General features: G+C 40.9%; 8 non-coding genes across 8 annotated transcripts; 3 read left to right on the forward strand and 5 right to left on the reverse strand.

Moving 5' to 3' along the window:
- Nucleotides 1–1,716: 1,716 nt before the first annotated feature.
- Nucleotides 1,717–1,880, reverse strand: LOC135011719 (U1 spliceosomal RNA). The gene has a single exon (XR_010210766.1). It is a non-coding gene; the product is annotated as a U1 spliceosomal RNA (small nuclear RNA).
- A 655-nt stretch (nt 1,881–2,535) lies between these two features.
- LOC135011906 (U1 spliceosomal RNA) lies at nt 2,536–2,698 on the reverse strand. The gene has a single exon (XR_010210941.1). It is a non-coding gene; the product is annotated as a U1 spliceosomal RNA (small nuclear RNA).
- A 152-nt stretch (nt 2,699–2,850) lies between these two features.
- LOC135011806 (U1 spliceosomal RNA) lies at nt 2,851–3,014 on the reverse strand. The gene has a single exon (XR_010210849.1). It is a non-coding gene; the product is annotated as a U1 spliceosomal RNA (small nuclear RNA).
- Nucleotides 3,015–4,007: 993 nt separating this feature from the next.
- LOC135011911 (U1 spliceosomal RNA) lies at nt 4,008–4,170 on the reverse strand. The gene has a single exon (XR_010210946.1). It is a non-coding gene; the product is annotated as a U1 spliceosomal RNA (small nuclear RNA).
- A 151-nt stretch (nt 4,171–4,321) lies between these two features.
- LOC135011845 (U1 spliceosomal RNA) lies at nt 4,322–4,487 on the reverse strand. The gene has a single exon (XR_010210886.1). It is a non-coding gene; the product is annotated as a U1 spliceosomal RNA (small nuclear RNA).
- Nucleotides 4,488–16,059: 11,572 nt separating this feature from the next.
- On the forward strand, nt 16,060–16,223 carry LOC135011768 (U1 spliceosomal RNA). Its single transcript, XR_010210814.1, has one exon. It is a non-coding gene; the product is annotated as a U1 spliceosomal RNA (small nuclear RNA).
- A 152-nt stretch (nt 16,224–16,375) lies between these two features.
- On the forward strand, nt 16,376–16,538 carry LOC135011856 (U1 spliceosomal RNA). The gene has a single exon (XR_010210896.1). It is a non-coding gene; the product is annotated as a U1 spliceosomal RNA (small nuclear RNA).
- A 655-nt stretch (nt 16,539–17,193) lies between these two features.
- On the forward strand, nt 17,194–17,357 carry LOC135011720 (U1 spliceosomal RNA). The gene has a single exon (XR_010210767.1). It is a non-coding gene; the product is annotated as a U1 spliceosomal RNA (small nuclear RNA).
- The last annotated feature ends 3,751 nt before the right edge of the window (nt 17,358–21,108 follow it).

The following is a 21,108-nucleotide window of genomic DNA, read 5'->3' on the forward strand; positions in this document are numbered from 1 at the left end:
GCTTAGTCATCCAGCGACCTCGGTGCAAATTTTAGGACTAAAAATAATATTGTGAGGTGTGAGGTGTTAAGAATAGACTGAAAATTAGTGGAAATTATGGTTATTGAGGTTAATAATACTTTGGGATCAAAATGACTCCCAAATTCTATGATTTAAGCTGTTTTTTTAGGGTTTTTTGAAAAAAACACCCGAATCCAAAACACACCCGAATCCGACAAAAAAAATTCGGTGAGGTTTAGCCAAAACGCGTTCGAACCCAAAACACGGCCGCGGAACCGAACCCAAAACCAAAACACAAAACCCGAAAAATTTCCGGTGCACATCTCTAGTGGCCATGCCATGTCACTGTGCAGGAGCCAGCACCGCTCACACACTAGTCCCCGGTGCAGCCCCCAACCCCCGGGACACCCGGAGCAACAAAATGTAGATTCAGGCCACCAGGCCACGCCCCTACCTATGAAACCATGCCTCCTTTTTACCATTGCGCTGCTTATCTGCGCGCACTGCATTACAATCTCCCTCGCCACCTCTCTGGGTGTCACCAGTGATAGTGACACCTCTGCCATGCTTGTAGCAGCTGGTCCTAAGATCTACACCTCAAGCCCTGAGTGTTTGCCCTTGTGACTTGTTGATCATCATAGCAAAGCAGATGCTTACAGAAAACTGCAGGGGCTTAGATTGAAAATAAAAAAAATTGATGGGTATAAGGTAGAGAGGAGCGGGTTCGGTTCTCCGAGAACCGAATTCCCCACGAACCCCACGAACTCCTCCTCCGAGGCAGGCTCGGTTGTTCCCGCCTGACTCGGAAAACCTGAACAAGGGAAAATGTCATCATCCCGCTGTCGGATTCTCGCGAGATTCGGATTCCATATAAAGAGCTGCGCGTTGCCGCCATTTTTACTCGTGCATTGAAGAGAGAGCGGAGAGGACGTGGCTATGTTCTCTCAGTGGAAATCTCAATATCAGTGCTCAGTATTAGTGGATACTTATTGCTGCTCAGTAATACTAGTAGTGTGTCTCTCCTGCTCAGTGTCAGTTCTCAGTAGTATCCTCATCAGTGCTCAGTATCACTGCTCATTGTCTTGTGCTGCATTGTTGTGCTCAGCATACTACAGTACATTACTAATAGTCCAGTGCTGCATCTTGCTGCTCAGTGTCAGTTCTAGTATCCTCATCAGTGCTCACTATCACTGCTCATTGCATTGTGGTGTTCTGTATACTACAGTAACATAGTAATATAGTAACATATAGTAACATAGTTTTTGAGGTTGAATAGAGGCAAATTGCCCATCGTGTTCAACCTGTTTTAAGTTGTGATGATTCTACATACTTGCTGAATAATGTTTTATGACTAGTTAGCTACTACAACTCATGTTACCCCCGGATTAACCATGTTGATATTTTAAGTATTATAACCTTGGATAGCTTTTTCATTCAGAAATGTATCCATTCCTTTTTTAAATCCAATTACAGAGTCCGCCATTACCACCTTCCCTGGCAGGGAATTCCACATCCTGATTGCCCTAACAGTGAAGATCATAGTATCTCACCTGGCAGGTAAGTAGGAGTTGGGCCAGAGCTGTGGAGGATTGCTGCTCGGGCACCCCCTGTCAAATGAAGGAGATCCAACTGAGGCAGCACAAGGGAACTCTCGAAAGAAGAACAAGGCTAGAGGAAGATCTGAGACAAAGAAATCTGACTTTTACCAGAGCTGACCAGAGGAAAGCACAAACACAGTCCCCCACTACCACAAATAATGCAGTCGAGTTTCCCACATTTGGGGAAATCACAGGGGTCAGCATACCCAGAATGCAATGAATGAACCTCACCCTGGGAGAACAATCTTCATGACCATGGTATCGCCTATGCAAAATAAGTATGATTTGGGATAGGGCTGGGGAGGGCCGCTGCTCAGGCACATCTCTGTCAAGTAAAGGAGATTCAACTGAGGCAGCACAAGGGAACTCTCATCTGGGGACAACAACTGCAGGGAGAACACATATTTTCAGATGAACATGGGAGGGCAGAAGGCTGCCTAATACTGAAGCACCCCCAAACAACAAACCAAATGCAACAACTAGTACAAGCATTCCTGGGGGAAGTTCTGCAGAAGACCGATTTGCATACGGTGATGTCATCCAAGCAGTGGGCCAAAGTTGGCTGGATCCCTCATCTGCATATGAAAAGAGAAAAGGGGTATGCAGGGCATGGCGGCCTTTTGCGGCGCTTGGATGACCCTTAGTTCGCATTAAACACCCCCACCCTCCTTCGGTGTGGGGCTCATGTTGACAATGCCCCAGCCCCTGAAGCATTCAAGCTGATTTCTTACAGCAGCTTGGCACTGTAACAGCTCCAGAGCTGCTCTGTAAGGCAAGTAAAAGGGTGTGTAGTTTGCATTGTGCATTGGAAGGCACAAAGTAAGCAGACAGGAGGAGAAGTCAGGATAGTGCACAAGGGTATAAAAGGGAGGGGCTCAAGAAAAAAGAAGTGGAAACAGACAGCAAACTAGGCTGGAGAGAGACCTGAGACAAAGAGATCTGAATTATACGAGAGCCGACCAGGGGAAACACAAATTATGCAGTCAAGTTTCCCACATTTGGGGAAATCGCAGGGGCAGCACACCCAGAGTGCAATGGGTGAGCCTTGCCCTGGAAGAAGCACCTTCATGATCATAGTATCTCACCTGGCAGGTAAGTAGGAGTTGGGCTTGAGCTGGGGAGGGTCGCTGCTCGGGCACCCCCCTGTCAAGTGAAGGAGATCCAACTGAGGCAGCACAAGGGAACTCTCGAAAGAAGAACAAGGCTAGAGGAAGATCTGAAACAAAGAAATCTGACTTTTACCAGAGCTGACCAGAGGAAAACACAAACACAGTCCCCCACTACCACAAATAATGCAGTCGAGTTACCCACATTTGGGGAAATCACAGGGGTCAGCATACCCAGAATGCAATGAATGAACCTCACCCTGGGAGAATAATCTTCATGACCATGGTATCTCATATGCAAAATAAGTATGATTTGGGATAGGGCTGGGGAGGGCCGCTGCTCAGGCACATCTCTGTCAAGTAAAGGAGATTCAACTGAGGCAGCACAAGGGAACTCTCATCTGGGGACAACAACTGCAGGGAGAACACATATTTTCAGATGAACATGGGAGGGCAGAAGGCTGCCTAATACTGAAGCACCCCCAAACAACAAACCAAATGCAACAACTAGTGCAAGCATTCCTGTTTGTTTCTGAAGCCAACTTTGACCCACTGCTTGGATGACATCACCATATGCAAATCCATCTGCTGCAGGCCTTCCCCCAGGAATGCTTGCACTCTTTATATGAAATCCGAATCTCGCGAGAATCCGACAGCGGGATGATGACATTTTCCCTTGTTCAGGTTTTCCGAGGCAGGCGGGAACAACCGAGCCTGCCTCGGAGGAGGAGTTCGTGGGGTTCGTGGGGAATTCGGTTCTCGGAGAACCGAACCCGCTCCTCTCTACCTTATACCCATCAATTTTTTTTATTTTCAATCTAAGCCCCTGCAGTTTTCTGTAAGCATCTGCTTTGCTATGATGATCAACAAGTCACAAGGGCAAACACTCAGGGCTTGAGGTGTAGATCTTAGGACCAGCTGCTACAAGCATGGCAGAGGTGTCACTATCACTGGTGACACCCAGAGAGGTGGCGAGGGAGATTGTAATGCAGTGCGCGCAGATAAGCAGCGCAATGGTAAAAAGGAGGCATGGTTTCATAGGTAGGGGCGTGGCCTGGTGGCCTGAATCTACATTTTGTTGCTCCGGGTGTCCCGGGGGTTGGGGGCTGCACCGGGGACTAGTGTGTGAGCGGTGCTGGCTCCTGCACAGTGACATGGCATGGCCACTAGAGATGTGCACCGGAAATTTTTCGGGTTTTGTGTTTTGGTTTTGGGTTCGGTTCCGCGGCCGTGTTTTGTGTTCGAACGCATTTTGGCTAAACCTCACCGAATTTTTTTTGTGAGAGAGACCTGAGACAAAGAGATCTGAATTATACGAGAGCCGACCAGGGGAAACACAAATTATGCAGTCAAGTTTCCCACATTTGGGGTAATCGCAGGGGCAGCACACCCAGAGTGCAATGGGTGAGCCTTGCCCTGGGAGAAGCACCTTCATGATCATAGTATCTCACCTGGCAGGTAAGTAGGAGTTGGGCAAGAACTGGGGAGGGTCGCTGCTCGGGCACCCCCTGTCAAGTGAAGGAGATCCAACTGAGGCAGCACAAAGGAACTCTCGAAAGAAGAACAAGGCTAGAGGAAGATCTGAGACAAAGAAATCTGACTTTTACCAGAGCTGACCAGAAGAAAGCACAAACACAGTCCCCCCACTACCAACAAATAAAGCAGTCGTGTTTCCCACATTTGGGGAAATCACAGGGGTCAGCATACCCAGAATGCAATGAATGAACCTCACCCTGGGAGAGTAATCTTCATGACCATGGTATCTCCTATGCAAAATAAGTATGATTTGGGATAGGGCTGGGGAGGGCCGCTGCTCATGCACATCTCTGTCAAGTAAAGGAGATTCAACTGAGGCAGCACAAGGGAACTCTCATCTGGGGACAACAACTGCAGGGAGAACACATATTTTCAGATGAACATGGGAGGGCAGAAGGCTGCCTAATACTGAAGCACCCCCAAACAACAAACCAAATGCAACAACTAGTGCAAGCATTCCTGGGGGAAGGCCTGCAGCAGATGGATTTGCATACGGTGATGTCATCCAAGCAGTGGGTCAAAGTTGGCTTCAACCCTCGTCTGCATATGAAAAGAGAAAAGGGGCGTGCAGGGCATGACTAGTGGCAGCAGCTTCAGCACGAGGTGGAAGTGGATCTTGATCTTTCCCTATTTTTGGAACCTCAACATTTTTGTTCTCCATGGCCTTCTCTGATGTAATCAGAGTTAGATTTGATTAAGTGATTTTATAAAAAAACAGCTAGGAAGCACAATTTAGCAGTGGGTTGCAGAGAAAAAGAATAATGCTGGCAGAAAAATCCAATTGAGTGATTAAACAGCTCTTCATTTTCTGGCTTTATTTTTATGATAACAAATTTGTTCTCTGAAAAGTGTCCACAAAGCCAAATATCTGATTAACATCTTTGTAGGGATGGTTTTTCACCTATTACTAAATTAAACTTGCTTCATTGGAAAGGCAGCAAGATGCATCCTCATTTCAATATCTACGGAAATAATACAGGTTGACACCAGGAAACATTAACGCCACTGCATCTTTACTGTTTTCTCATGTGGAAGTCTGTTTAATGTGAAAACAAGGTGATATCTAATTAGCACACAGGTAAGGAATTAAGAAAATCTTTATTTAAGGGTGAAGATGTTTCTCACAAAATCGTTGCCCCAATGCATCATTGAAATTCAAGCTGGAAAGATGATTTTAATATATCACTTGTACATTTTGTATTGCTCTTCTGGTGACAATGTAGTTTGTTTTTGTCAATTACCATTTTAATTATCGGGTAAAGAAAATTAAGTGGATTTTTGAAAGAAAACAATACTGTCAATATACTATTAAAACAAATTAAAATGGTAAAAGTTATTGTACTTTAAGTAAAAATAAAAGAGCAAAAATATCAATCCCAGTTTTGGATTACGTTAATTAACAAAAAAAAAATGCATATAGCAGAGGATAGTTTCAATCTGCCTACCTCTGGGTTATGGACCCAGCATGCTTCCATTACAGTACTCTGCTGCACATGTAAGTGCAAAAGATCCTGAAGCACTCACTCATCATGGGAAAGTACCAATGTGTTTCTTCATTGGTTGATGGAAGAAACATCTTACAAAAACTCTCCACATTATTGACTTTTTAAAATGTTTCTAGGAATCGTTCTAGATGAATGCTTATTAGCCTTTGTCAGTATGTACTTTTGCAAAGTGTCGCTGTGGCGCAATCAGTTAGTGTGTAAGGCTATTAACCAAAAGGTTGGTGGTTCAATCCCACCCAGGGACTTAATTGACCTTGTTATCAGATTTTGGTGATCTTTAAGTAGACAAGTCAAAATTTCAAACCCCCTGTTATGGTGTAGGGTACCTGGCCTTCTCTGATGTAGTTAGATTTGATTCAGTGATTTTATAAAAACAGCTAGGAAGCACAATTTAGCAGTGGGTTGCAGAGAAAAAGAAATATGCTGGCAGAAAAATCCAATTGAGTGATTAAACAGCTCTTCATTTTCTGGCTTTATTTTTATGCTAACTAATTTGTTCTCTGAAAAGTGTCCACAAAGCCAAGTATCTGATTAACATATTTGTAGGGATGGTTTTTCATCTATTACTAAATTAAACTTGCTTCATTGGAAAGGCAGCAAGATGCATCCTCATTTCAATATCTACTGAAATAATACAGGTTGACACCAGGAAACATTAACGCCACTGCATCCTTGCTGCTTTCTCATGTGGAAGTCTGTTTAATGTGAAAACAAGGTGATATCTAATTAGCACACAGGTAAGGAATTAAGAAAATCTTTATTTAAGGGTGAAGATGTTTCTCACATAATCGTTGCCCCAATGCATCATTGAAATTCAAGCTGGAAAGATGATTTTAATGTATCACTTGTACATTTTGTATTGCTCTTCTGGTGACAATGTAGTTTGTTTTTGTTAATTACCATTTTAATAATAGGGTAAAGAAAATTAAGTGGATTTTTGAAAGAAAACAATACTGTCAATATACTATTAAAACAAATTAAAATGGTAAAAGTTATTGTACTTTAAGTAAAAATAAAAGCTAAAATATCAATCCCAGTTTTGGATTACTTTAATGAACAAAAAAAAATGCATATAGCAAAGGATAGTTTCAATCTGCCTACCTCTGGGTTATGGGCCCAGCATGCTTCCATTGCAGTACTCTGCTGCACATTTAAGTGCAAGAGATCCTGAAGCACTCACTCATCATGCGAAAGTACCAATGTGTTTCTTCATTGGTTGCTGGAAGAAACATCTTACAAAAACTCTCCAGATTATTGACTTTTTAAAGTTTTTCTAGGAAACGTTCAAGATGAATGCTTATTAGTCTTTGTCAGTATGTACTTTTTGCAAAGTGTCTCTGTGGCGCAATCTGTTAGTGTGTTCAGCTATTAATCAAAAGGTTGGTGGTTCAATCCCACCCAGGGACGTAATTGACCTTGTGATCAGATTTTGGTGATATTTAAGTAGACAAGTCAAAATTGCAAACCCTCTCTTATGGTGTAGGGTACCTGGCCTTCTCTGATGTAATCAGAGTTAGATTTGATTAAGTGATTTTATAAAAAAAACAGCTAGGAAGCACAATTTAGCAGTGGGTTGCAGAGAAAAAGAAAAATGCTGGCAGAAAAATCCAATTGAGTGATTAAACAGCTCTTCATTTTCTGGCTTTATTTTTATGATAACAAATTTGTTCTCTGAAAAGTGTCCACAAAGCCAAGTATCTGATTAACATCTTTGTAGGGATGGTTTTTCACCTATTACTAAATTAAACTTGCTTCATTAAAAAGGCAGCAAGATGCATCCTCATTTCAATATCTACAGAAATAATACAGGTTGACACCAGGAAACATTAACACCACTGCATCTTTGCTTTTTTGTCATGTGGAAGTCTGTTTAATGTGAAAACAAGGTGATATCTAATTAGCACACAGGTAAAGAATTAAGAAAATCTTTATTTAAGGGTGAAGATGTTTCTCACAAAATCGTTGCCCCAATGCATCATTGAAATTCAAGCTGGAAAGATGATTTTAATATATCACTTGTACATTTTGTATTGCTCTTCTGGTGACAATGTAGTTTGTTTTTGTCAATTACCATTTTAATAATCGGGTAAAGAAAATTAATTGGATTTTTGAAAGAAAACAATACTGTCAATATACTATTAAAACAAATTAAAATGGTAAAAGTTGTTGTACTTTAAGTAAAAATAAAAGCTAAAATATCAATCCCAGTTTTGGATTACTTTAATGAACAAAAAAAAATGCATATAGCAAAGGATAGTTTCAATCTGCCTACCTCTGGGTTATGGGCCCAGCATGCTTCCATTGCAGTACTCTGCTGCACATGTAAGTGCAAGAGATCCTGAAGCACTCACTCATCATGCGAAAGTACCAATGTGTTTCTTCGTTGGTTGCTGGAAGAAACATCTTACAAAAACTCTCCAGATTATTGACTTTTTAAAGTTTTTTTAGGAAACGTTCTAGATGAATGCTTATTAGTCTTTGTCAGAATGTACTTTTTGCAAAGTGTCTCTGTGGCGCAATTGGTTAGTGTGTTCAGCTATTAATCAAAAAGTTGGTGGTTCAATCCCACCCAGGGACATAATTGACCTTGTGATCAGATTTTGGTGATATTTAAGTAGACAAGTCAAAATTGCAAACCCCCTCTTATGGTGTAGGGTACCTGGCCTTCTCTGATGTAATCAGAGTTAGATTTGATTAAGTGATTTTATAAAAAAACAGCTAGGAAGCACAATTTAGCAGTGGGTTGCAGAGAAAAAGAAAAATGCTGGCAGAAAAATCCAATTGAGTGATTAAACAGCTCTTCATTTTCTGGCTTTATTTTTATGATAACAAATTTGTTCTCTGAAAAGTGTCCACAAAGCCAAGTATCTGATTAACATTTTTGTAGGGATGGTTTTTCACCTATTACTAAATTAAACTTGCTTCATTGGAAAGGCAGCAAGATGCATCCTCATTTCAATATCTACGGAAATAATACAGGTTGACACCAGGAAACATTAACGCCACTGCATCTTTGCTGTTTTCTCATGTGGAAGTCTGTTTAATGTGAAAACAAGGTGATATCTAATTAGCACACAGGTAAGGAATTAAGAAAATCTTTATTTAAGGGTGAAGATGTTTCTCACAAAATCGTTGCCCCAATGCATCATTGAAATTCAAGCTGGAAAGATGATTTTAATATATCACTTGTACATTTTGTATTGCTCTTCTGGTGACAATGTAGTTTGTTTTTGTCAATTACCATTTTAAAAATCAGGTAAAGAAAATTAATTGGATTTTTGAAAGAAAACAATACTGTCAATATACTATTAAAACAAATTAAAATGGTAAAAGTTATTGTACTTTAAGTAAAAATAAAAGCTAAAATATCAATCCCAGTTTTGGATTACTTTAATGAACAAAAAAAAAATGCATATAGCAAAGGATAGTTTCAATCTGCCTACCTCTGGGTTATGGGCCCAGCATGCTTCCAGTGCAGTACTCTGCTGCACATGTAAGTGCAAGAGATCCTGAAGCACTCACTCATCATGCGAAAGTACCAATGTGTTTCTTCATTGGTTGCTGGAAGAAACATCTTACAAAAACTCTCCAGATTATTGACTTTTTAAAGTTTTTCTAGGAAACGTTCTAGATGAATGCTTATTAGTCTTTGTCAGTATGTACTTTTTGCAAAGTGTCTCTGTGGCGCAATCGGTTAGTGTGTTCAGCTATTAATCAGAAGGTTGGTGGTTCAATCCCACCCAGGGACGTAATTGACATTGTGATCAGATTTTGGTAATATTTAAGTAGACAAGTCAAAATTGCAAAACCCCTCTTATGGTGTAGGGTACCTGGCCTTCTCTGATGTAATCAGAGTTAGATTTGATTAAGTGATTTTATAAAAAAAACAGCTAGGAAGCACAATTTAGCAGTGGGTTGCAGAGAAAAAGAAAAATGCTGGCAGAAAAATCCAATTGAGTGATTAAACAGCTCTTCATTTTCTGGCTTTATTTTTATGATAACAAATTTGTTCTCTGAAAAGTGTCCACAAAGCCAAGTATCTGATTAACATCTTTGTAGGGATGGTTTTTCACCTATTACTAAATTAAACTTGCTTCATTGGAAAGGCAGCAAGATGCATCCTCATTTCAATATCTACGGAAATAATACAGGTTGACACCAGGAAACATTAACGCCACTGCATCTTTGCTGTTTTCTCATGTGGAAGTCTGTTTAATGTGAAAACAAAGTGATATCTAATTAGCACACAGGTAAGGAATTAAGAAAATCTTTATTTAAGGGTGAAGATGTTTCTCACAAAATCGTTGCCCCAATGCATCATTGAAATCCAAGCTGGAAAGATGATTTTAATATATCACTTGTACATTTTGTATTGCTCTTCTGGTGACAATGTAGTTTGTTTTTGTCAATTACCATTTTAATAATCGGGTAAAGAAAATTAATTGGATTTTTGAAAGAAAACAATACTGTCAATATACTATTAAAACAAATTAAAATGGTAAAAGTTATTGTACTTTAAGTAAAAATAAAAGAGCAAAAATATCAATCCCAGTTTTGGATTACTTTAATTAACAAAAAAAAAATGCATATAGCAGAGGATAGTTTCAATCTGCCTACCTCTGGGTTATGGACCCAGCATGCTTTCATAACAGTACTCTGCTGCACATGTAAGTGCAAGAGATCCTGAAGCACTCACTCATCATGGGAAAGTACCAATGTGTTTCTTCATTGGTTGATGGAAGAAACATCTTACAAAAACTCTCCAGATTATTGACTATTTAAAGTTTTTATAGGAAACGTTCTAGATGAATGCTTATTAGCCTTTGTCAGTATGTACTTTTGCAAAGTGTCGCTGTGGCGCAATCAGTTAGTGTGTACAGCTATTAACCAAAAGGTTGGTGGTTCAATCCCACCCAGGGACATAATTGACCTTGTTATCAGATTTTGTTGATCTTTAAGTAGACAAGTCAAAATTTCGAAAACCCCTGTTATGGTGTAGGGTACCTGGCCTTCTCTGATGTAATCAGAGTTAGATTTGATTCAGTGATTTTATAAAAACAGCTAGGAAGCACAATTTAGCAGTGGGTTGCAGAGAAAAAGAAATATGCTGGCAGAAAAATCCAATTGAGTGATTAAACAGCTCTTCATTTTCTGGCTTTATTTTTATGCTAACTAATTTGTTCTCTGAAAAGTGTCCACAAAGCCAAGTATCTGATTAACATATTTGTAGGGATGGTTTTTCACCTATTACTAAATTAAACTTGCTTCATTGGAAAGGCAGCAAGATGCATCCTCATTTCAATATCTACTGAAATAATACAGGTTGACACCAGGAAACATTAACGCCACTGCATCCTTGCTGCTTTCTCATGTGGAAGTCTGTTTAATGTGAAAACAAGGTGATATCTAATTAGCACACAGGTAAGGAATTAAGAAAATCTTTATTTAAGGGTAAAGATGTTTCTCACAAAATCATTGCCCCAATGCATCATTGAAATTCAAGCTGGAAAGATGATTTTAATATATCACTTGTACATTTTGTATTGCTCTTCTGGTGACAATGTAGTTTGTTTTTGTCAATTACCATTTTAATAATAGGGTAAAGAAAATTAAGTGGATTTTTGAAAGAAAACAATACTGTCAATATACTATTAAAACAAATTAAAATGGTAAAAGTTATTGTACTTTAAGTAAAAATAAAAGCTAAAATATCAATCCCAGTTTTGGATTACTTTAATGAACAAAAAAAAAATGCATATAGCAAAGGATAGTTTCAATCTGCCTACCTCTGGGTTATGGGCCCAGCATGCTTCCATTGCAGTACTCTGCTGCACATGTAAGTGCAAGAGATCCTGAAGCACTCACTCATCATGCGAAAGTACCAATGTGTTTCTTCATTGGTTGCTGGAAGAAACATCTTACAAAAACTCTCCAGATTATTGACTTTTTAAAGTTTTTCTAGGAAACGTTCTAGATGAATGCTTATTAGTCTTTGTCAGTATATTCTTTTTGCAAAGTGTCTCTGTGGCGCAATCGGTTAGTGTGTTCAGCTATTAATCAAAAGGTTGGTGGTTCAATCCCACCCAGGGACGTAATTGACCTTGTGATCAGATTTTGGTGATATTTAAGTAGACAAGTCAAAATTGCAAACCCCCTCTTATGGTGTAGGGTACCTGGCCTTCTCTGATGTAATCAGAGTTAGATTTGATTAAGTGATTTTATAAAAAAACAGCTAGGAAGCACAATTTAGCAGTGGGTTGCAGAGAAAAAGAAAAAAGCTGGCAGAAAAATACAATTGAGTGATTAAACAGCTCTTCATTTTCTGGCTTTATTTTTATGATAACAAATTTGTTCTCTGAAAAGTGTCCACAAAGCCAAGTATCTGATTAACATCTTTGTAGGGATGGTTTTTCACCTATTACTAAATTAAACTTGCTTCATTGGAAAGGCAGCAAGATGCATCCTCATTTCAATATCTACGGAAATAATACAGGTTGACACCATGAAACATTAACGCCACTGCATCTTTGCTGTTTTCTCATGTGGAAGTCTGTTTAATGTGAAAACAAGGTGATATCTAATTAGCACACAGGTAAGGAATTAAGAAAATCTTTATTTAAGGGTGAAGATGTTTCTCACAAAATCGTTGCCCCAATGCATCATTGAAATCCAAGCTGGAAAGATGATTTTAATATATCACTTGTACATTTTGTATTGCTCTTCTGGTGACAATGTAGTTTGTTTTTGTCAATTACCATTTTAATAATCGGGTAAAGAAAATTAAGTGGATTTTTGAAAGAAAACAATACTGTCAATATACTATTAAAACAAATTAAAATGGTAAAACTTATTGTTACTTTAAGTAAAAATAAAAGAGCAAAAATATCAATCCCAGTTTTGGTTTACTTTAATTAACAAAAAAAAATGCATATAGCAGAGGATAGTTTCAATCTGCCTACCTCTGGGTTATGGACCCAGCGAGCTTCCATTACAGTACTCTGCTGCACATGTAATTGCAAGAGATCCTGAAGCACTCACTCATCATGGGAAAGTACCAATGTGTTTCTTCATTGGTTGATGGAAGAAACATCTTACAAAAACTCTCCAGATTATTGACTATTTAAAGTTTTTCTAGGAAACGTTCTAGATGAATGCTTATTAGCCTTTGTCAGTATGTACTTTTGCAAAGTGTCGCTGTGGCGCAATCAGTTAGTGTGTACGGCTATTAACCAAAAGGTTGGTGGTTCAATCCCACCCAGGGACGTAATTGACCTTGTTATCAGATTTTGGTGATCTTTAAGTAGACAAGTCAAAATTTCAAAAACCCCTGTTATGGTGTAGGGTACCTGGCCTTCTCTGATGTAATCAGAGTTAGATTTGATTCAGTGATTTTATAAAAACAGCTAGGAAGCACAATTTAGCAGTGGTTTGCAGAGAAAAAGAAATATGCTGGCAAAAAAATCCAATTGAGTGATTAAACAGCTCTTCATTTTCTGGCTTTATTTTTATGCTATCAAATTTGTTCTCTGAAAAGTGTCCACAAAGCCAAGTATCTGATTAACATCTTTGTAGGGATGGTTTTTCACCTATTACTAAATTAAACTTGCTTCATTGGAAAGGCAGCAAGATGCATCCTCATTTCAATATCTACTGAAATAATACAGGTTGACACCAGGAAACATTAACGCCACTGCATCCTTGCTGCTTTCTCATGTGTAAGTCTGTTTAATGTGAAAACAAGGTGATATCTAATTAGCACACAGGTAAGGAATTAAGAAAATCTTTATTTAAGGGTGAAGATGTTTCTCACAAAATCGTTGCCCCAATGCATCATTGAAATTCAAGCTGGAAAGATGATTTTAATATATCACTTGTACATTTTGTATTGCTCTTCTGGTGACAATGTAGTTTGTTTTTGTCAATTACCATTTTAATAATAGGGTAAAGAAAATTAAGTGGATTTTTGAAAGAAAACAATACTGTCAATATACTATTAAAACAAATTAAAATGGTAAAAGTTATTGTACTTTAAGTAAAAATAAAAGAGCAAAAATATCAATCCCAGTTTTGGATTACTTTAATTAACAAAAAAAAATGCATATAGCAGAGGATAGTTTCAATCTGCCTACCTCTGGGTTATGGGCCCAGCATGCTTCCATTGCAGTACTCTGCTGCACATGTAAGTGCAAGAGATCCTGAAGCACTCACTCATCATGGGAAAGTACCAATGCGTTTCTTCATTGGTTGATGGAAGAAACATCTTACAAAATCTCTCCAGATTATTGACTTTTTAAAGTTTTCTAGGAAACGTTCTAGATGAATGCTTATTAGCCTTTGTCAGTATGTACTTTTGCAAAGTGTCTGTGTGGTGCAATCGGTTAGTGTGTTTGGTTATTAACCAAAGGGTTGGTGGTTCAATCCCACCCAGGGATGTTATTGACCTTGTCATCAGATTTTGGTGATCTTTAAGTAGACAAGTCAAAATTTCAAACCCCCTGTTATGGTGTAGGGTACCTGGCCTACTCTGATGTAATCAGAGTTAGATTTGATTAAGTGATTTTATAAAAAAACAGCTAGGAAGCACAATTTAGCAGTGGGTTGCAGAGAAAATGAAATATGCTGGCAGAAAAATCCAATTGAGTGATTAAACAGCTCTTCATTTTCTGGCTTTATTTTTATGCTAACAAATTTGTTCTCTGAAAAGTGTCCACAAAGCCAAGTATCGGATTAACATCTTTGTAGGGATGGTTTTTCACCTATTACTAAATTAAACTTGCTTCATTGGAAAGGCAGCAAGATGCATCCTCATTTCAATATCTACTGAAATAATACAGGTTGACACCAGGAAACATTAACGCCACTGCATCCTTGCTGCTTTCTCATGTGGAAGTCTGTTTAATGTGAAAACAAGGTGATATCTAATTAGCACACAGGTAAGGAATTAAGAAAATCTTTATTTAAGGGTGAAGATGTTTCTCACAAAATCGTTGCCCCAATGCATCATTGAAATTCAAGCTGGAAAGATGATTTTAATATATCACTTGTACATTTTGTATTGCTCTTCTGGTGACAATGTAGTTTGTTTTTGTCAATTACCATTTTAATAATCGGGTAAAGAAAATTAAGTGGATTTTTGAAAGAAAACAATACTGTCAATATACTATTAAAACATATTAAAATGGTAAAAGTTATTGTACTTTAAGTAAAAATAAAAGAGAAAAAATATCAATCCCAGTTTTGGATTACTTTAATTAACAAAAAAAAAATGCATATAGCAGAGGATAGTTTCAATCTGCCTACCTCTGGGTTATGAACCCAGCATGCTTTCATTACAGTACTCTGCTGCACATGTAAGTGCAAGAGATCTTGAAGCACTCACTCATCATGGGAAAGTAACAATGTGTTTCTTCGTTGGTTGATGGAAGAAACATCTTACAAAAACTCTCCAGATTATTGACTTTTTAAAGTTTTTCTAGGAAACGTTCTAGATGAATGCTTATTAGCCTTTGTCAGTATGGACTTTTGCAAAGTGTCTCTGTGGCGCAATTGGTTAGTGTGATTGGTTATTAACCAAAGGGTTGGTGGTTCAATCCCACCCAGGGATGTAATTGACCTTGTTATCAGATTTTGGTGATCTTTAAGTAGACAAGTCAAAATTTCAAAAACCCCTGTTATGGTATAGGGTGCCTGGCCTTCTCTGATGTAATCAGAGTTAGATTTGATTCAGTGATTTTATAAAAACAGCTAGGAAGCACAATTTAGCAGTGGTTTGCAGAGAAAAAGAAATATGCTGGCAAAAAAATCCAATTGAGTGATTAAACAGCTCTTCATTTTCTGGCTTTATTTTTATGATAACAAATTTGTTCTCTGAAAAGTGTCCACAAAGCCAAGTATCTGATTAACATCTTTGTAGGGATGGTTTTTCACCTATTACTAAATTAAACTTGCTTCATTGGAAAGGCAGCAAGATGCATCCTCATTTCAATATCTACTGAAATAATACAGGTTGACACCAGGAAACATTAACGCCACTGCATCCTTGCCGATGATAACCTCAAGTTGGGTCATTCGGTGCTGCAGAGTCGTACGCACTCTTCCACCCGTTCAAGAGCTTTGGTATAACCCCATGGTTCTTAATGTGACCCCAGCATCCTCTAGGTCGTATGAGAAAATAGGATTTTAATACCTACCGGTAAATCCTTTTCTCTTAGTCTGTAGAGGATGCTGGAGTTCCCTTGTGCTGCCTCAGTTGAATCTCCTTTACTTGACAGAGATGTGCCTGAGCAGCGGCCCTCCCCAGCCCTATCCCAAATCATACTTATTTTGCATAGGAGATACCATGGTCATGAAGATTATTCTCCCAGGGTGAGGTTCATTCATTGCATTCTGGGTATGCTGACCCCTGTGATTTCCCCAAATGTGGGTAACTCGACTGCATTATTTGTGGTAGTGGGGGACTGTGTTTGTGTTTTCCTCTGGTCAGCTCTGGTAAAAGTCAGATTTCTTTGTTTCAGATCTTCCTCTAGCCTTGTTCTTCTTTCGAGAGTTCCCTTGTGCTGCCTCAGTTGGATCTCCTTCACTTGACAGGGGGGTGCCCGAGCAGCGACCCTCCCCAGCTCAAGCCCAACTCCTACTTACCTGCCAGGTGAGATACTATGATCATGAAGGTGCTTCTCCCAGGGCAAGGCTCACCCATTGCACTCTGGGTGTGCTGCCCCTGCGATTTCCCCAAATGTGGGAAACTTGACTGCATAATTTGTGTTTCCCCTGGTCGGCTCTCGTATAATTCAGATCTCTTTGTCTCAGGTCTCTCTCCAGCCTAGTTTGCTGTCTGTTTCCACTTCTTTTTTCTTGAGCCCCTCCCTTTTATACCCTTGTGCACTATCCTGACTTCTCCTCCTGTCTGCTTACTTTGTGCCTTCCAATGCACAATGCAAACTACACACCCTTTTACTTGCCTTACAGAGCAGCTCTGGAGCTGTTACAGTGCCAAGCTGCTGTAAGAAATCAGCTTGAATGCTTCAGGGGCTGGGGCATTGTCAACATGAGCCCCACACCGAAGGAGGGTGGGGGTGTTTAATGCGAACTAAGGGTCATCCAAGCGCCGCAAAAGGCCGCCATGCCCTGCATACCCCTTTTCTCTTTTCATATGCAGATGAGGGTTCCAGCCAACTTTGGCCCACTGCTTGGATGACATCACCGTATGCAAATCCATCTTCTGCAGAACTTCCCCCAGGAATGCTTGTACTAGTTGTTGCATTTGGTTTGTTGTTTGGGGGTGCTTCAGTATTAGGCAGCCTTCTGCCCTCCCATGTTCATCTGAAAATATGTGTTCTCCCTGCAGTTGTTGTCTCCAGATGAGAGTTCCCTTGTGCTGCCTCAGTTGAATCTCCTTTACTTGACAGAGATGTGCCTGAGCAGCGGCCCTCCCCAGCCCTATCCCAAATCATACTTATTTTGCATAGGCGATACCATGGTCATGAAGATTGTTCTCCCAGGGTGAGGTTCATTCATTGCATTCTGGGTATGCTGACCCCTGTGATTTCCCCAAATGTGGGAAACTCGACTGCATTATTTGTGGTAGTGGGGGACTGTGTTTGTGCTTTCCTCTGGTCAGCTCTGGTAAAAGTCAGATTTCTTTGTCTCAGATCTTCCTCTAGCCTTGTTCTTCTTTCGAGAGTTCCCTTGTGCTGCCTCAGTTGGATCTCCTTCACTTGACAGGGGGTGCCCGAGCAGCAATCCTCCACAGCTCTGGCCCAACTCCTACTTACCTGCTAGGAGAGATACTATGATCTTCACTGTTAGGGCAATCAGGATGTGGAATTCCCTGCCAGGGAAGGTGGTAATGGCGGACTCTGTAATTGGATTTAAAAAAGGAATGGATACATTTCTGAATGAAAAAGCTATCCAAGGTTATAATACTTAAAATATCAACATGGTTAATCCGGGGGTAACATGAGTTGTAGTAGCTAACTAGTCATAAAACATTATTCAGCAAGTATGTAGAATCATCACAACTTAAAACAGGTTGAACACGATGGGCAATTTGCCTCTATTCAACCTCAAAAACTATGTTACTATATGTTACTATATTACTATGTTACTGTAGTATACAGAACACCACAATGCAATGAGCAGTGATAGTGAGCACTGATGAGGATACTAGAACTGACACTGAGCAGCAAGATGCAGCACTGGACTATTAGTAATGTACTGTAGTATGCTGAGCACAACAATGCAGCACAAGACAATGAGCAGTGATACTGAGCACTGATGAGGATACTACTGAGAACTGACACTGAGCAGGAGAGACACACTACTAGTATTACTGAGCAGCAATAAGTATCCACTGATACTGAGCACTGATATTGAGATTTCCACTGAGAGAACATAGCCACGTCCTCTCCGCTCTCTCTTCAATGCACGAGTAAAAATGGCGGCAACGCGCAGCTCTTTATATGGAATCCGAATCTCGCGAGAATCCGACAGCGGGATGATGACATTTTCCCTTGTTCAGGTTTTCCGAGTCAGGCGGGAACAACCGAGCCTGCCTCGTACCAGTGTAAACCACGTGGAGTTCGTGGGGAATTCGGTTCTCGGAGAACCGAACCCGCTCCTCTCTACCTTATACCCATCAATTTTTTTTATTTTCAATCTAAGCCCCTGCAGTTTTCTGTAAGCATCTGCTTTGCTATGATGATCAACAAGTCACAAGGGCAAACACTCAGGGCTTGAGGCGTAGATCTTAGGACCAGCTGCTACAAGCATGGCAGAGGTGTCACTATCACTGGTGACACCCAGAGAGGTGGCGAGGGAGATTGTAATGCAGTGCGCGCAGATAAGCAGCGCAATGGTAAAAAGGAGGCATGGTTTCATAGGTAGGGGCGTGGCCTGGTGGCCTGAATCTACATTTTGTTGCTCCGGGTGTCCCGGGGGTTGGGGGCTGCACCGGGGACTAGTGTGTGAGCGGTGCTGGCTCCTGCACAGTGACATGGCATGGCCACTAGAGATGTGCACCGGAAATTTTTCGGGTTTTGTGTTTTGGTTTTGGGTTCGGTTCCGCGGCCGTGTTTTGGGTTCGAACGCGTTTTGGCTAAACCTCACCGAATTTTTTGTTGTCGGATTCGGGTGTGTTTTGGATTCGGGTGTTTTTTTCAAAAAACCCTAAAAAACAGCTTAAATCATAGAATTTGGGAGTCATTTTGATCCCAAAGTATTATTAACCTCAATAACCATAATTTCCACTCATTTTCAGTCTATTCTTAACACCTCACACCTCACAATATTATTTTTAGTCCTAAAATTTGCACCGAGGTCGCTGGATGACTAAGCTCAGTGACCCAAGTGGCCGACACAAACACCTGGCCCATCTAGGAGTGGCACTGCAGTGTCACGCATGATGGCCCTTCCAAAAAACACTCCCCAAACAGCACATGACGCAAAGAAAAAAAGAGGCGCAATGAGGTAGCTGTGTGACTAAGCTCAGCGACCCAAGTGGCCGACACAAACACCTGGCCCATCTAGGAGTGGCACTGCAGTGTCACGCAGGATGGCCCTTCCAAAAAACACTCCCCAAACAGCACATGACGCAAAGAAAAAAAGAGGCGCAATGAGGTAGCTGTGTGACTAAGCTCAGCGACCCAAGTGGACGACACAAACACCTGGCCCATCTAGGAGTGTCACTGCAGTGTCACGCAGGATGGCCCTTCCAAAAAACACTCCCCAAACAGCACATGACGCAAAGAAAAAAAGAGGCGCAATGAGGTAGCTGTGTGACTAAGCTCAGCGACCCAAGTGGCCGACACAAACACCTGGCCCATCTAGGAGTGGCACTGCAGTGTCACGCAGGATGGCCCTTCCAAAAAACACTCCCCAAACAGCACATGACGCAAAGAAAAATAAAAGAAAAAAGAGGTGCAAGGTGGAATTGCCTTGGGCCCTCCCACCCACCCTTATGTTGTATAAACAGGACATGCACACTTTAACCAACCCATCATTTCAGTGACAGGGTCTGCCACACGACTGTGACTGAAATGACGGGTTGGTTTGGACCCCCACCAAAAAAGAAGCAATTAATCTCTCCTTGCACAAACTGGCTCTATAGAGGCAAGATGTCCACCTCATCATCCTCCGATTCATCACCGTGTACATCCCCCTCCTCACAGATTATCAATTCGTCCCCACTGGAATCCACCATCTCAGCTCCCTGTATACTTTGTGGAGGCAATTGCTGCTGGTCAATGTCTCCACGGAGAAATTGATTATAATTCATTTTAATGAACATCATCTTCTCCACATTTTCTGGAAGTAACCTCGTACGCCGATTGCTGACAAGGTGAGCGGCGGCACTAAACACTCTTTCGGAGTACACACTTGTGGGAGGGCAACTTAGGTAGAATAAAGCCAGTTTGTGCAAGGGCCTCCAAATTGCCTCTTTTTCCTGCCAGTATACGTACGGACTGTCTGACGTGCCTACTTGGATGCGGTCACTCATATAATCCTCCACCATTCTTTCAATGGTGAGAGAATCATATGCAGTGACAGTAGACGACATGTCCGTAATCGTTGGCAGGTCCTTCAGTCCGGACCAGATGTCAGCATCAGCAGTCGCTCCAGACTGCCCTGCATCACCGCCAGCGGGTGGGCTCGGAATTCTGAGCCTTTTCCTCGCACCCCCAATTGCGGGAGAATGTGAAGGAGGAGCTGTTGACCGATCAAGTTCCGCTTGACTTGATAATTTTCTCACCAGCAGGTCTTTGAACCCCTGCAGACTTGTGTCTGCCGGAAAGAGAGATACAACGTAGGTTTTAAATCTAGGATCGAGCACGGTGGCCAAAATGTAGTGCTCTGATTTCAACAGATTGACCACCCGTGAATCCTGGTTAAGCGAATGAAGGGCTCCATCCACAAGTCCCACATGCCTAGCGGAATCGCTCTGTCTTAGCTCCTCCTTCAATGTCTCCAGCTTCTTCTGCAAAAGCCTGATGACGGGAATGACCTGACTCAGGCTGGCAGTGTCTGAACTGACTTCACGTGTGGCAAGTTCAAAAGGTTGCAGAACCTTGCACAACGTTGAAATCATTCTCCACTGCGCTTGAGACAGGTGCATTCCACCTCCTATATCGTGGTCAGATGTATAGGCTTGAATGGCCTTTTGCTGCTCCTCCATCCTCTGAAGCATATAGAGGGTTGAATTCCACCTCGTTACCACTTCTTGCTTCAGATGATGGCAGGGCAGGTTCAGGCGTTTTTGGTGTTGCTCCAGTCTTCTGTACGTGGTGCCTGTACGCCGAAAGTGTCCCGCAATTCTTGTGGCCACCGACAGCATCTCTTGCACGCCCCTGTCGTTTTTTAAATAATTCT

This window comes from Pseudophryne corroboree, unplaced genomic scaffold, assembly GCF_028390025.1.
Source record: "Pseudophryne corroboree isolate aPseCor3 unplaced genomic scaffold, aPseCor3.hap2 scaffold_251, whole genome shotgun sequence".
In the NCBI taxonomy this organism is placed as follows: domain Eukaryota; kingdom Metazoa; phylum Chordata; class Amphibia; order Anura; family Myobatrachidae; genus Pseudophryne; species Pseudophryne corroboree.